Source organism: Oncorhynchus tshawytscha, linkage group LG06 (genome assembly GCF_018296145.1).
Source record: "Oncorhynchus tshawytscha isolate Ot180627B linkage group LG06, Otsh_v2.0, whole genome shotgun sequence".
NCBI lineage: Eukaryota > Metazoa > Chordata > Actinopteri > Salmoniformes > Salmonidae > Oncorhynchus > Oncorhynchus tshawytscha.
In genome coordinates this window covers 7,397,188-7,411,239 of record NC_056434.1, presented here as the reverse complement: position 1 = coordinate 7,411,239, position 14,052 = coordinate 7,397,188, and the positions used below count along the sequence as shown (strand labels likewise).

Below are 14,052 nucleotides of genomic sequence, written 5' to 3'. Positions count from 1 at the left end.
TATTTATTTTATAGTATGAAGAATTCAATTGAACATAGCTGCTTTAAAATAGAAAGGATATTTTCTCCAAACGATTTCCAAGGGAGTTCGCACATGCAGGTATTCTGTGTTGAGGGGTTAACAAAGAACCAGGTCCTCATATCTGCTTCATTTATAGTTCCTTATAACTTTAGTTGTGATACAAATGTTGGGCTATATGTTTAGATTTTTAATATAATGTAAGGCTGCATGATGAGATTAATGATGATTTGAAAAAAGTCACATGAAAGGCATGAGCTCTACTTTGTTTAATTGCTGCACACACTTCATCAGTCTCTCATTCACAATTTGGCAAGTACTTGATAATATTCTCACCAGGTCTCGAATATCCCGGTGGCATCCCCCTTGTGTGGCCGTAATGTTCCCTAAAAAAATCCATGCCTGTTGCAGCCAAAGTGGCCGTTGTACCCTTGGGCTGATTATAATTTCCTTCTCCAGGCTGCCATGCGGGGAATCAACTCTCAGTCACATGGGCCTCTCAGATATCTTAATTCTTATTAGCCAATACCCATCATCATCATGTGATCGGGTCCTTATCACAGTTAAGAAGTAGGCTACAAGTGAAGACGGAGACAATGAGGACACAACTGTGCGCCCCTCTTATTGAATTCCGAGAAGCATATTGATGTTAGTAGAACCGCCTATTTTTCGTCAGCCAACAAGATGAGTAGGTCTAAGGAACAGCAAAAGCACTAGCCTATGTCAATCTACTCTCCCCCATAATACAAAAGTTGACCTGTTCTATTGGTCAACTTGTCCTTCTGTGCATTACATAAATATTCCAAATAAAAGGCTGGACAGTTCTGGGATGTGATAGATCTCAAATTAATACAACCACTAGCATCAAAAACACTTTTTTAAAAAGCACTGAGGCTGATGCAACAGATCAGAAAGTCTAGCTTACAACGTTAATAAATGACTAGCTCTAGATATGACTTCACATAAAGATATAAAGACGTATCCCACTGGGCATACACTGGTTGACTCAACGTTGTTTCCATGTCATTACAATGAAATTACGCTGAACCAACATGGAATAGACGTTAAATTGACGTCTGTGCCCAGTGGGATATGGCTGAGTGAGGATTGGTTTCCTAGTGAACTAGTGTTGTGCTGTAAGTAGAATGGCACCAGAGGATGAAGTCTGTTAGACTGGTGAGAGGGGGGGGGGGTTGTTTGAATGACAGCACTGTGTTAGTTTACTACACACGTTATGATTCGTTTGGGAGCCGTTCATTTGGCTCCCAAATGACTCTTTGTTGAAAATGCTTCAAATTCGACTTGGACCATGATTTTTGATCTCCAATGGAAAACCCTAAAAGTAGGGTGCCATTGTCAGAATGTGAAATGCGCGTTCAAGTACATTTCTACCTGGTCAAAGGATTTGATTACCTGCAAAAAAAAAATGTTTTCTTTTAACACACTGCAAAAATGAGCCGTGGACCAGAACGACTTGTTCTTCCCCATTATTGATTGTTTCTGCAGTGAGGATTTACCCTCTTCGGAGATTGATTTTGTAACTTTATCAGCAGATAATTGTTGTCTGGAGTGCAAAAAGCAGAAGTAGCATTATTCAAATCAGGGAGCCAAATAAACAGCTCTTTCACTATTTAGTCACCAGAGAGCTACTCTCTTTATTGTGTGTGGTTGTTAGAGAGGGCATGACTACATGGGTGGTCCCCATGGTTTTTACTGAAGTGTGCAGCACATGTACTTGCTAATGAGGGAATACATTGGCGAGTCTCTGTGCCGTGTCTGTCCTAATGAAGAATGCCCTCCCTGGTTTCAGCAAGCCCGTCTGTCTGCTCATTGATGCTTGGAGTTAGAGAGAAGGATAGAGAGGGCCGGGAACGGGAGGGCGAGAGAGGGAGGGCGAGAGGGAACGGGGGGCGGGAGGGCGAGAGGGAACGGGCGGGCGGGCGAGGGAACGGGAGGGCGGGGGAGGGAGGGCGGGGCGGGCGGGCGGGGGCGGAGGGGAACGGGAGGGCGGGGGAGGGCGGGGGAGCGGGCGGGCGGGCGAGAGGGAACGGGGGGGCGGGGGGCGGGGGAGGGAGGGGCGGGGGAGAGGCGAGGGAGGGCGGGGGAGGGCGAGAGGGAGGGGCGAGAGGGAACGGGAGGGCGGAGGGAACGGGAGGGCGGGCGAGAGGGAACGGGAGGGCGGGCGAGAGGGAACGGGAGGGCGGGGGAGGGCGGGGAGCGGGAGGGCGAGAGGGAACGGGCGGGCGGGCGAGAACGGGAGGGCGGGGGAGGGCGGGAGGGCGGGCGGGCGAGGGAACGGGAGGGCGGGGAGGGGGAGGGAACGGGAGGGCGGGCGAGAGGGAGGGCGGGGGCGGGAGGGAGCGGGAGGGCGGGGAGGGCGGGAGGGCGAGGGGAACGGGGGAGGGCGGGGAACGGGAGGGCGAGAGGGAGGGAGGGCGGGAGGGGGAACGGGAGGGCGGGCGAGAGGGAACGGGAGGGCGGGCGAGGGGGGAGGGGGGGGAGGGCAAGGGAGGGAGCGGGAGGGAGAGGGAACGGGAAGGCGGGGAGAGAGGGAACGGGAGGGGGGGAGGGAACGGGAGAGGGGGAGACGGGAGGGGGGGGGCGAGAGGGAGCGGGAGGGCGAGACGGGAGGGCGGGCGGGAGAGGGAACGGGAGGGCGGGCGAGAGGGAACGGGAGGGCGGGGCGAGGGGGAACGGGAGGGGGGAACGGGGGCGAGAGGGAGCGGGAGGGAAGAGGGGGAACGGGGGAGGGGAGCGGGGGAGAGGGAACGGGAAGAGGGAGGGCGGGAGGGGGGAACGGGAGAGAGGGAACGGGAGGGCGGGAGAGGGCGGGAGAGAGGGAACGGGAGGGAACGGGAGGGCGGGCGAGAGGGAACGGGAGGGCGGGAGGGCGGGAGAGAGGGAGGGAACGGGAGGGCGGGAGGGGGAACGGGAGGGCGGAGAGAGGGAACGGGAGGGAACGGGAGAGGGAGGGAGAGAGGGAACGGGAGGGCGGGAGAGAGGGAACGGGAGGGCGGGAGAGAGGGAACGGGAGAGAGAGGGAACGGGAGGGCGGGAGGGGGAACGGGAGAGAGGGAACGGGAGAGAGGGAACGGGAGGGCGGGAGAGAGGGAACGGGAGGGCGGGAGAGGGAACGGGAGCGGGAGGGAGAGGGAGAGCGGGAGGGAGAGAGGGGGGAACGGGAGAGAGAGGGGGAACGGGAGAGAGAGGGGGAACGGGAGGGCGGAAACGGGAGAGAGGGGGGAACGAGAGGGCGGAAACGGGAGGGAGAGGGGAAACGGGAGGGAGGGGTGGGAACGGGAGGGGGAAACGGGAGGGAGGGTGGGAGGGAGAGAGGGTGGGAACGGGTGGGAGGGAACGGGAGGGAGAGGGTGGGAGGGAACGGGAGGGTGAGGGTGGGAGGGAGAATAAATGACTCATTTTTAAAGTCACGGGAATAACGGACTCATTTTTCCCTCCTGCTCTCATCTCAGCTATAGCAGCACTGCCAACATCCCAGTCATATTTAACATCAAAGTGAGGTATGAACAATCGAGGCAATTTCTCACAAACTCAGGGTCAATCACAGTTCTTTCTCTGTGAATGCAAAACCATTTAAGTAGTTCAGGTGCTGTATTTCAGCACGTATTGTAATATTCCAGATTTTGGGAGATTATGTTTTATCAAAAATTGATTAGAAAAGTTATTCTAGAGTTCTTCAGTCTATATATGGTCTACAGTAGGGAACAATACATTGTTCAGATAGTATATTACCAGTATAAAGAAGAAAAGTGTCTGTCCTCCTTCCTTCCTTCCTTCCTTCCTTCCTTCCTTCCTTCCTAGACTGATAATCACCTAACCAGAGGTGTCTGTCGCCCCTTCCTTCTTTCCTTCCTTCCTTCCTTCCTTACTAGACTGATAATCACCTAACCAGAGGTGTCTGTCCTTCCTTCCTTCCTTCCTTCCTAGACTAATAATCACCTAACCAGAGGTGTCTGTCGTTCCTTCCTTCCTTCCTTCCTTCCTTCCTTCCTTCCTTCCTTCCTTCCTTCCTTCCTTCCTAGACTGATAATCACCTAACCAGAGGTGTCTGTCGTTCCTACCTTCCTTCCTTCCTTCCTTCCTAGACTGATAATCACCTAACCAGAGGTGTCTGTCGTACCTTCCTTCCTTCCTTCCTTCCTTCCTTCCTAGACTGATAATCACCTAACCAGAGGTGTCTGTCGTACCTTCCTTCCTTCCTAGGTGGAATAAAGTATCAACACATTAATCTAGGGTAACACTAATTAGATAGAACTATACTCTGTGACATGCATGCCACTTGGCACCCTATTCCCTATGTAGTGCACTACTTATGACCAGTGTCCAATGTGTACTGTTGCTAATAGGGTGCCATTTGGCATATAGTCTATTTGTCCTTAGTTGTAAAGCACATCTGTATTTTAACCAGGGGGAAATGTCAGAGGCCACAGTCGTGGCCAGTTGAGCCACGTGGACATCTCACACCATTGGACGGAATGCTCCCAGCTGCAACTAGTCTATTAAAGGAAATATTCACTCAAACTATATATAAAAAACTATATATATATATATATATATATTAGTCCAGTGTTCATACAGTCCCAACATGTTTTGCAAGTCAGCAGTAAAGTTTTCAGTATATTGCAACAACAAAAAAATAAACAAAATGACACTTTTTTCCCTGATATCTTGACTGCTGACATGCAACACATTTTGGGACTGTATCAACACTGGACAAATACCAAAAGGATTTTTCCTTTAAGCAAGTATAGAAATGTAATGAATAGAGCTGATAAAATTCCCTATTATTCATGATAGGCAATTACTGTATATCTGTTCTACATCATATATTTCCTATCTGAATGTTCTGTAATGTTGCAGATTGAATTGTAGCACCTCGATGCCTTCCGTCCTCGATGCCTTCCGTCCTCGATGCCTTCCGTCCTCGATGCCTTCCGTCCTCGATGCCTTCCGTCCTCGATGCCTTCCTACCTCAAGGTTCTACTGTGCGTTGTCTGTTTGGAGGGAAAGAGAAAAAAAAAGTTAGGTTTCACAAGAAACTCCTCATTCTCTACATGCGATATAAAAGGGTGCTGCAAAAAACCTGACAGTCAAGTTAGGTTGAGAGCAATGCACCGGAAAAACTGTAGATCACCCATGAGGTGCGTATCAATGAGGTTGTGAGTGGATTCATATCCACAAACAAAGGTGTGACCTTGGGTTTGATGTTTTGCTTCACGTGTGTGTGTGTGTGTGTGTGTGTGTGTGTGTGTTTGTATCTGTGTGTGTGTTTGTATCTGTGTGTGTGCCTGGTCAATAACCCTGTGGACATACATCCTGTACACTGCCCGTGGTAATAACCAGACAGACTGTACAATAATGTGTAGTAATGACTGGATATGTAATGATGAGAGTTTCCAAACTACTACTACATAGTACATACAATAAGTAGAACATACAATCTGCCTGTACTGGACTTATGCATGTGTTTGTTAAACATGAATGTTGTTAGTTCTCACTGCATAGGAGTTGTATTCACTAAGTGTGTCTTCCTCACACTGGCCTGTGTATCCACTCTGTCTGACACCCAAATGAGACCCGTGTCATCTTTTATACCTCACTCAACTCACTCACTCAGACACACACTCTCACTCACTCACTCACTCACTCACTCAGACACACACTCTCTCTCACTCTCTCTCACTAGTTATATTTTCCCACAATGAAACATTCCCACTGCACTTCACAAACACTGGAGCGATGCCATCCCAGGTTACCATGGAAACCCACCGCTCTTTCTCTCTCCCTCTGAGGGGGATGATTGATAACAGGAAGGGCGGACGATAACTGAGGGGGATGAATGATAACGATATTGCAGGTTACTATTCACTCTTACACTCCATGTCTCCTTGTTCACTGTCTCTTAATGTATCTCTCTTCTCTCTGTATTTCAATGTCTCCCTCTCTCTCTCTCTCTCTCTCTCTCTCGCTCTCTGTCGCTCTCTGTCGCTCTCTGTCGCTCTCTGTCGCTCTCTGTCGCTCTCTGTCGCTCTCTGTCGCTCGCTCTCTCGCTCTCTCTCGCTCTCTCGCTCTCTCTCGCTCTCTCTCGCTCTCTCTCGCTCTCTCTCGCTCTCTCTCTCTCGCTCTCTCTCTCTCGCTCTCTCTCGCTCTCTCTCGCTCTCTCTCTCGCTCTCTCTCGCTCTCTCTCTCTCTCTCTCTCTCGCTCTCTCTCTCGCTCTCTGTCGCTCTCTCTGTCGCTCTCTCTGTCGCTCTCTCTGTCGCTCTCTCTCGCTCTCTCTCGCTCTCTCTCGCTCTCTGTCGCTCTCTCTCTCGCTCTCTGTCGCTCTCTCTCTCGCTCTCTCTCGCTCTCTGTCGCTCTCTCTGTCGCTCTCTCTGTCGCTCTCTCTGTCGCTCTCTCTGTCGCTCTCTCTGTCGCTCTCTCTGTCGCTCTCTGTCGCTCTCTCTCTCGCTCTCTGTCGCTCTCTCTCTCGCTCTCTGTCGCTCTCTCGCTCGCTCTCTGTCGCTCTCTCTCTGTTGCTCTCTCTCTCTGTTGCTCTCGCTCTCTGTCGCTCTCTCTCTCTCTCGCTCTCTCTGTTGCTCTCTCAAAATAATGTCAAATAGGCTGAATAGAGACAATGTAAAGCCTGCCCTGTACACAGACAGATGTGTCTGGTCTGTCTCTCTCTTTAACTCTCACACACCAAGGTGTCTCCTGTCCTGTCTAAGTCCATATTCAGAGGTCCTAACACGTTCTGTTCTGTCCTGTATTCTGATTCGACCCAAAGTACTACCTCAGGGTTGTGTTCATTACCCAACAAAATATATATAATTAATTATAATATTAATTATAATTATAATTAACTGACTGAATCAAGGAGGTACTCCCTGGACCTGGTTCAATAAGAAACCCACCTTTTCATTTCCAGTTGCAAAACATTTTTTAAATGTTTTTTTTGTTGGTTGCATGCCCTAATGAGCGTAACCCAGATCTGCCTCACTGCCATCAGTGTCAGTGGGCTGACCGGAGGTGGGGACGTGGCCTAGCTGGCTGGACACGGTTTTATCACCCGTGGTCCCTCTGACTGGCTTCAACGTCTACTCAGTCCACGCCACACAAGGCTTTAGTGTGCGTAGTCTTTGGAGAAAAGCATGATGTGTTTTTAAAAAGACCAGAAACCACGGGGGTTTATACAGACTGGTGTGGAACTTCAGAAATGTTGTCCGATTATGGAGTGGATTTTTTCAAAGAATGAATGGGTTGTCAATAGATCTGTACTAAGGAGTGAATGGGTTATGTCAATAGATCTGTACTAAGGAGTGAATGGGTTATGTCAATAGATCTGTACTAAGGAGTGAATGGGTTATGTCAATAGATCTGTACTAAGGAGTGAATGGGTTGTCAATAGATCTGTACTAAGGAGTGAATGGGTTATGTCAATAGATCTGTACTAAGGAGTGAATGGGTTATGTCAATAGATCTGTACTAAGGAGTGTTTTATTGCACATTATACTAGATGTCTAGGGCCTATTGGCTTTAATGTATAGATTTAAATGAATGGATTGAATGTGTAGCCACGAAGGCACTTAGGCACTCTATGAAACACATGGCATCAATAATAAAGGTCTCTGTCAACCTCCTCTTCTCATCTAATACTGTGAGACTGAATGCCTCTGCCCCATTCCCCGGCTCAGCCCTGTGTGTCGTGTGTGTATTACCAGCACAAAGCTCAAATGGAGGATGGCTTTCTGTGTGTTGTTCACACTAGGCCTTGATGCTGGCAAAATGCTGCCATTTTGATGTTCACACTAGGCCTTGATGCTGGCAAAATGCTGCCATTTTGATGTTCACACTAGGCCTTGATGCTGGGAAAATGCTGCCATTTTGATGTTCACACTAGGCCTTGATGCTGGGAAAATGCTGCCATTTTGATGTTCACACTAGGCCTTGATGCTGGGAAAATGCTGCCATTTTGGTTTGGTCTGAGTTTTTTTTTTTTTGTCAGTGCTGGGTGTCGATAGGGGTGTCGCGGCCTGTCCTCCCCACTCCATAACAACCTTCCTGCCGCAGCATCCCCCACACACACACCCACAATGACTGTAATCAACCGCATCACACACATCCTGTCACAGGGACGGTGTGTTTCAACGTGAAAGAGAGACTGTGCATGTGTGTGTGTGTGGCTTTTTGTGCTGTTATAACTATTCTTCAAATAGCTTGTAGTATTTTTCAAATGTCAAAATAGTAACGGTGTATTAATATTTATTTCTTGCCTGCGTGTGTAACAGCAGATCACAGAAGACCTCAAGACCTTTCAGCTGTGGGGCCAGTAGACATACGCGCTCCTGGAGGTGAGAGGAGGAGGAGTGGGGGGCAGGTACTACTTACCCTGATAGTGTCCTGTAATACAACCAAACTACTTTACCCTGATAGCTTCCTGTAATACAACCAAACTACTTTACCCTGATAGCTTCCTGTAATACAACCAAACTACTTTACCATGATAGCTTCCTGTAATACAACCAAACTACTTTACCATGATAGCTTCCTGCAATACAACAGAACTACATTACCCTGATAGCTTCCTGTAATACAACAGAACTAATCCAGACTTCAACTGGGAGGGACTACCTGGACTTGTCCAATTTAGATTCTTTTTTTTTTTTTTTTGATTGCAGAGTGTTTTAACCGGTTTCCCTAATGAACATGACCGAGTTGCCTGGTTCTCCCTAGCCGGTGTCACAGTGTTGCCTGGTTCTCCCTAGCCGGTGTCACAGTGTTGCCTGGTTCTCCCTAGCCGGTGTCAGTGTTGCCTGGTTCTCCCTAGCCGGTGTCAGTGTTGCCTGGTTCTCCCTAGCTGGTGTCACAGTGTTGCCTGGTTCTCCCTAGCCGGTGTCACAAAGTGTTGCCTGGTTCTCCCTAGCCGGTGTCAGTGTTGCCTGGTTCTCCCTAGCCGGTGTCACAGTGTTGCCTGGTTCTCCCTAGCCGGTGTCACAAAGTGTTGCCTGGTTCTCCCTAGCCGGTGTCACAAAGTGTTGCCTGGTTCTCCCTAGCCGGTGTCACAGTGTTGCCTGGTTCTCCCTAGCCGGTGTCACAAAGTGTCCTGGTTCTCCCTAGCCGGTGTCACAAAGTGTTGCCTGGTTCTCCTAGCCGGTGTCACAGTGTTGCCTGGTTCTCCCTAGCCGGTGTCACAAGCCGGTGTCACAGTGTTGCCTGGTTCTCCCTAGCCGGTGTCACAGTGTTGCCTGGTTCTCCCTAGCCGGTGTCACAGTGTTGCCTGGTTCTCCCTAGCCGGTGTCACAAAGTGTTGCCTGGTTCTCCCTAGCAGTGTTGCCTGGTTCTCCCTAGTGTCACAGTGTTGCCTGGTTCTCCCTAGCCGGTTCACAAAGTGTTGCTCTCCTAGCCGGTGTCACAGTGTTGCCTGGTTCTCCCTAGCCGGTGTCACAGTGTTGCCTGGTTCTCCCTAGCCGGTGTCACAAAGTGTTGCCTGGTTCTCCCTAGCCGGTGTCACAAAGTGTTGCCTGGTTCTCCTAGCCGGTGTCACAGTGTTGCCTGGTTCTCCCTAGCCGGTGTCACAAAGTGTTGCCTGGTTCTCCCTAGCCGGTGTCACAAAGTGTTGCCTGGTTCTCCCTAGCCGGTGTCACAGTGTTGCCTGGTTCTCCCTAGCCGGTGTCACAAAGTTGCCTGGTTCTCCCTAGCCGGTGTCAGTGTTGCCTGGTTCTCCCTATCCGGTGTCACAGTGTTGCCTGGTTCTCCCTAGCCGGTGTCACAGTGTTGCCTGGTTCTCCCTAGCCGGTGTCACAGTGTTGCCTGGTTCTCCCTAGCCGGTGTCACAAAGTGTTCCCGTGTCGTCGCTGAGCTAGTTTTGTGTAACACCACCCTTCCCTGTGGTTGAAAGCAGATCTCTGAGCAGTAAAATAGTTCACACGGCTGCTACGATAGCAATGTGCCGACACGTCCCTTTTTGTTATTTTTCAGTCATTCGATCGCGCTAGGCGATTTGTCATTCTGGAGTTTCTGTTTCTTTTCAGAGGGAGGAGTCTGAATATGTGTTTAAACTTTAGTTAATAGGTTGTTCACTGTCCTTTTCCTTATTATACAAAAAAATAAATGATATCTTAGTTACAGTATTTTTCTAGTTTTTTTTTTGTCACTAGGATTGCTTCAGCGATATAAACCTTATGTTCCACCCTGTTATGCACAGTCAATTATTTATCTGCAGTCACGTGCTTTATGACTATAGACACATCCACTTCTGACACAGCAGTCTCCATCCAACCCATCATCTGACTTACAACCATGAAGTGGTTAAATGTCAGAGCTGCTGGCGCCATTAAGGGAAAGACTACCAACCCCCTCCTCCATTCCCATGTACTGTAAACTTCCCCCTTTTCCACCATCCACACTAACACGTCCACCTGTGATGCCCAGCCCTGTCACACTGATATGGGCTTGGATGTCAGCTCAGGGGCCCCCTCTCTGGTTCTCTCTGACTCCTGGCTTAACAAGTCTCTGTCATCTTGTCCTCTGGCCAGTAGAAGACCTTACAGTACACTGCCACTTCTGTCAATTCACACAATGTCAGTCCAATGGCTTTACTAAGGGGCCAGGGGTCAGGGAGTTTGATGTGGCCCTCGAGCATGGACTGACTGCACATTTGGTCATGTCTCTGGAGCAAGCCGTTAAAGGCCCGGTTAGGAGCGTGTTGTTTATTTAGCAGGAGGGAATACACAAAAGATAGTAGCTAATCAAGACTGGTCACTATATACACTGAGTGTACAAAAAATTAAGAAAACCTTCTTAATATTGAGTTGCACCCCCTTTTGCCCTCAGAACAGTCTCAATTAATTGAGGCATGGACTCCAATGCTTCCCACAGTTGTCTAGTTGGCTGGATGTCCTTTGGGTGGTGGACCATTCTTGATACACACAGGAAACTGTTGAGTGTTAAAAACCCAGCACCGTTGCAGTTCTTAACACACTCTAACCGGTGTGCCTGGCAACTACCACCATACCCCGTTCAAAGGCAATATTTTCTTTTTTTCCATTTTTTATTTAACCTTTTTTTAAACTAGGCAAGTCAGTTAAGAACAAATTCTTATTTACAATGACTGTCTACCCTGGCCAAACCCTAACCCGGACGTTGTGTGTGTGTGTCTGTGTAATTACACACACACACACACACACACACGTCAATTGTGTGTGTGTAATTGGATTGGCCTGGGCTATTTGGTTGCATTCAAAATCTGATCGTTTTTATTGATCTGTTTGTCAGAGTAGCCTTTTGTGGTATTTCAAACGGTTCTGTCATGCAAATTACATAGAATGTCATGAAATGTGTTTATAAAAGGCCATTTTTTCCCGGGTTTTTCCAGACCCTGTGAAAAAGGTGTGTGAAAATACTAAAACATCCCTGCTCTCTACTGTGTGCCACTATACTTATCATAAAGGAAAAAATTAATTTACCCCGCATTTTCCTGCTGCCATGCCCCACACCATAGTCTCCAGATGCTATCAATTATCATGACCCGAGCAGGTTGCGAGTCCGACACTGTCTCATCCTGAGCTCTGAGATGAGCCCTCTGGGTTATGGTTAGGGGCACCTCCACCCACTGAAGCTAGTTGACGCTCAGTTGAGGTAAGCAACGCATACGCGGATAGGCCACTGTGATACCACCCCTAGCATTCCCACAGTGCTGTTTACCAAAACTCTTAAATGAGTCAGGACTTTAGAGATGACTAAAATATGACTAAAGCCCCAACCGCTACCGAGAGAGAAAATAAACATGTTTTCCTGCCCAGTGCACAGTTTTTATACTGTGTTATATCAGTCAAAGACAAGTAAGGAGCTGAACTGACATTTAAACTCTCTGAGCAAAATAAGAATATTATGAATGTATTATATTAAATTACATCAAGACATTTAAACAGTCTGAAACCAAATTGATAATGGGACTTTTATTTGAAATTCAGGTTTATTTACCCAAATGGAAGAGATGTTATTTTGAATTGTTAATTCCTGCCTTTCTCCCTCTCGTTGTCAGCCAGAGGACAAGACCAGGGGCAAGAAGAGACCGTCTGCATTCATTTCCAAGCCTTTCGTCTCTCTACACACTTTTTCAACCCGGGGTGCAAATATGAAACGGGTTTCAGTCATTGAAGTAGAATGTAACAACAACAAAAAGGAATCGAGTGTCTTCTGTGAAACATTAAATAGCCATCCTCCTGATAACCCGGTAAAGAGAGCTGTCTGAAAAGTGACTTGAGATATGAGGGATAATGGCTGTGTCTTTGTAGTGTCCTTCTTGCTCTCAGAGAGAGAGAGAGGAAATGATAGGCCCAGTCGCCCGCTGTGCTCATCTCTCTGAATCTCCAAGCGTCAGACTGTCAACCTTGTTCCCTATCAGCCCCCGTTCGCCCCGGTGAACATTCAACGCTGTCGGTGAGTTTTGAGCTAAATTGACAAAGACCATCGACCGTTGATTGTACCCTGTGGCCAGCCCTTTTCGCTTGATGATCGACGTGCATGGCTACTAACTCATTATAACCAGAGTAAGAACACTATGGTCCCATCTGCCACACCACTACCACACCCTGCCCCCTCCACCCACGCCCCACCACTACCACTACCACGCCCCACCACTAACCCAACCCAGCCCCCTCCACCCAACCCAGCCCCCTCCACTCCACCCACCCCAGCCCCCATCCTGTATCCTTCCTTCAGAACAACTCTGCTGAAAGAAAAGCCTCTGGCCCCAAACCACAACAAAGGTCACAATCAACATTCATTGCTGTCGGTGGGTTTAACTATGTGGAAAAACTCGCTGAACAATGAATGCAACTGTGTCCCAGATTTTCACAGCAATCGACCATCAGAGGGGATCTCGTTCTGATATGCTGATTCTGGTATGTATGTATGTATGTATGTATGTATGTATGTATATATATATATATAGTATGTATGTACAGTATTGAATGAGAATGTAAGTATGACACTGCGTCATATCTCATCTTGATCATGCTCGTGGAGACTTCTTATGTGACTATGGGAGAGGGAGAGAATAAAATGTATATTTCATATGATTCTGTGTGGGTTTCTTTTTTTGACTGACGGTCAAAACGGATTTTAAAAAGGCAGATATTATAGGTCCCTCTTCCAACACAGCCTATATTTTTCTCATTGAGATACAAATCTAAGGTCTCTATTCCATCCGTGTCGCTATAGTTCACCGTTACAGTGTGATTTTAACATTTTAAATGGCATTACTAGAGACTGCATTCAGCTGACATTTTACATTTCTATCGCGGGATCTCTAAACGCTTCAGCAACACAGATCGAATAGAGCCTTAAATACTAATAAACTACAGACTGTCATTACCAAGGATTAGAGAGGGGAATTAACAAATTTTAACCCATCACTCTTTCACACTGTCAAACTTAGCACAAAGGCAACCTACTGTACGATTATTAGATTATAACACTAAATTGGTCTAGTTTGACAGATGGAGGACAGGATGACTGCGCGGCCAGGCACAACTCCAACACCATCATTACATATTCCCCCTCAGGAGACTGAAAAGATTTGGCATGGGTCCCTCAGATCCTCAAAAGATTTTACAGCTGCACCATCGAGAGCATCCTGACGGGTTGCATCACTGCCTGGTATGGCAACTGCTCGGCCTCTGACCGCATGGCATGACAGAGGGTAGTGCGTACGGCTCAGTACATCACCGGGGCCAAGCTTCCTGCCATCCAGGACCTCTATACCAGGCGGTGTCAGAGGAAGGCCCTAAAAATCGTCAGACTCCAGCCACCCTAGTCATAGACTGTTCTCTCTGCTACCGCATGGCAAGCGGTACCGGAGCGCCAAGTCTAGGTCCAAGAGGTTTCTAAACCGCTTCTACCCCGCCAAGCCATTAGACTCCTCAACAGCTAATCAAATGGCTACCCAGACTATTTACACCCCCCCACCCAATGCTACCACTACTCTCTGTTATTATCTATGCATAGCCACTTTAATAACCCTACCTGCATGT

At 48.3% G+C, this 14,052-nt stretch overlaps 1 long non-coding RNA gene across 2 annotated transcripts in view; it reads left to right on the top strand.

The window, feature by feature from the left end:
• The window catches only part of LOC112251965, a 43,599-nt gene extending 30,501 nt beyond the window's left edge, over positions 1-13,098 (top strand). For both annotated transcript variants that reach the window (XR_006083559.1, XR_002953787.2), the window contains exons 3-4: positions 8,305-8,367; positions 12,060-13,098. This is a non-coding gene — a long non-coding RNA (uncharacterized LOC112251965). The remainder of the gene's footprint in view (positions 1-8,304; positions 8,368-12,059) is intronic.
• The last annotated feature ends 954 nt before the right edge of the window (positions 13,099-14,052 follow it).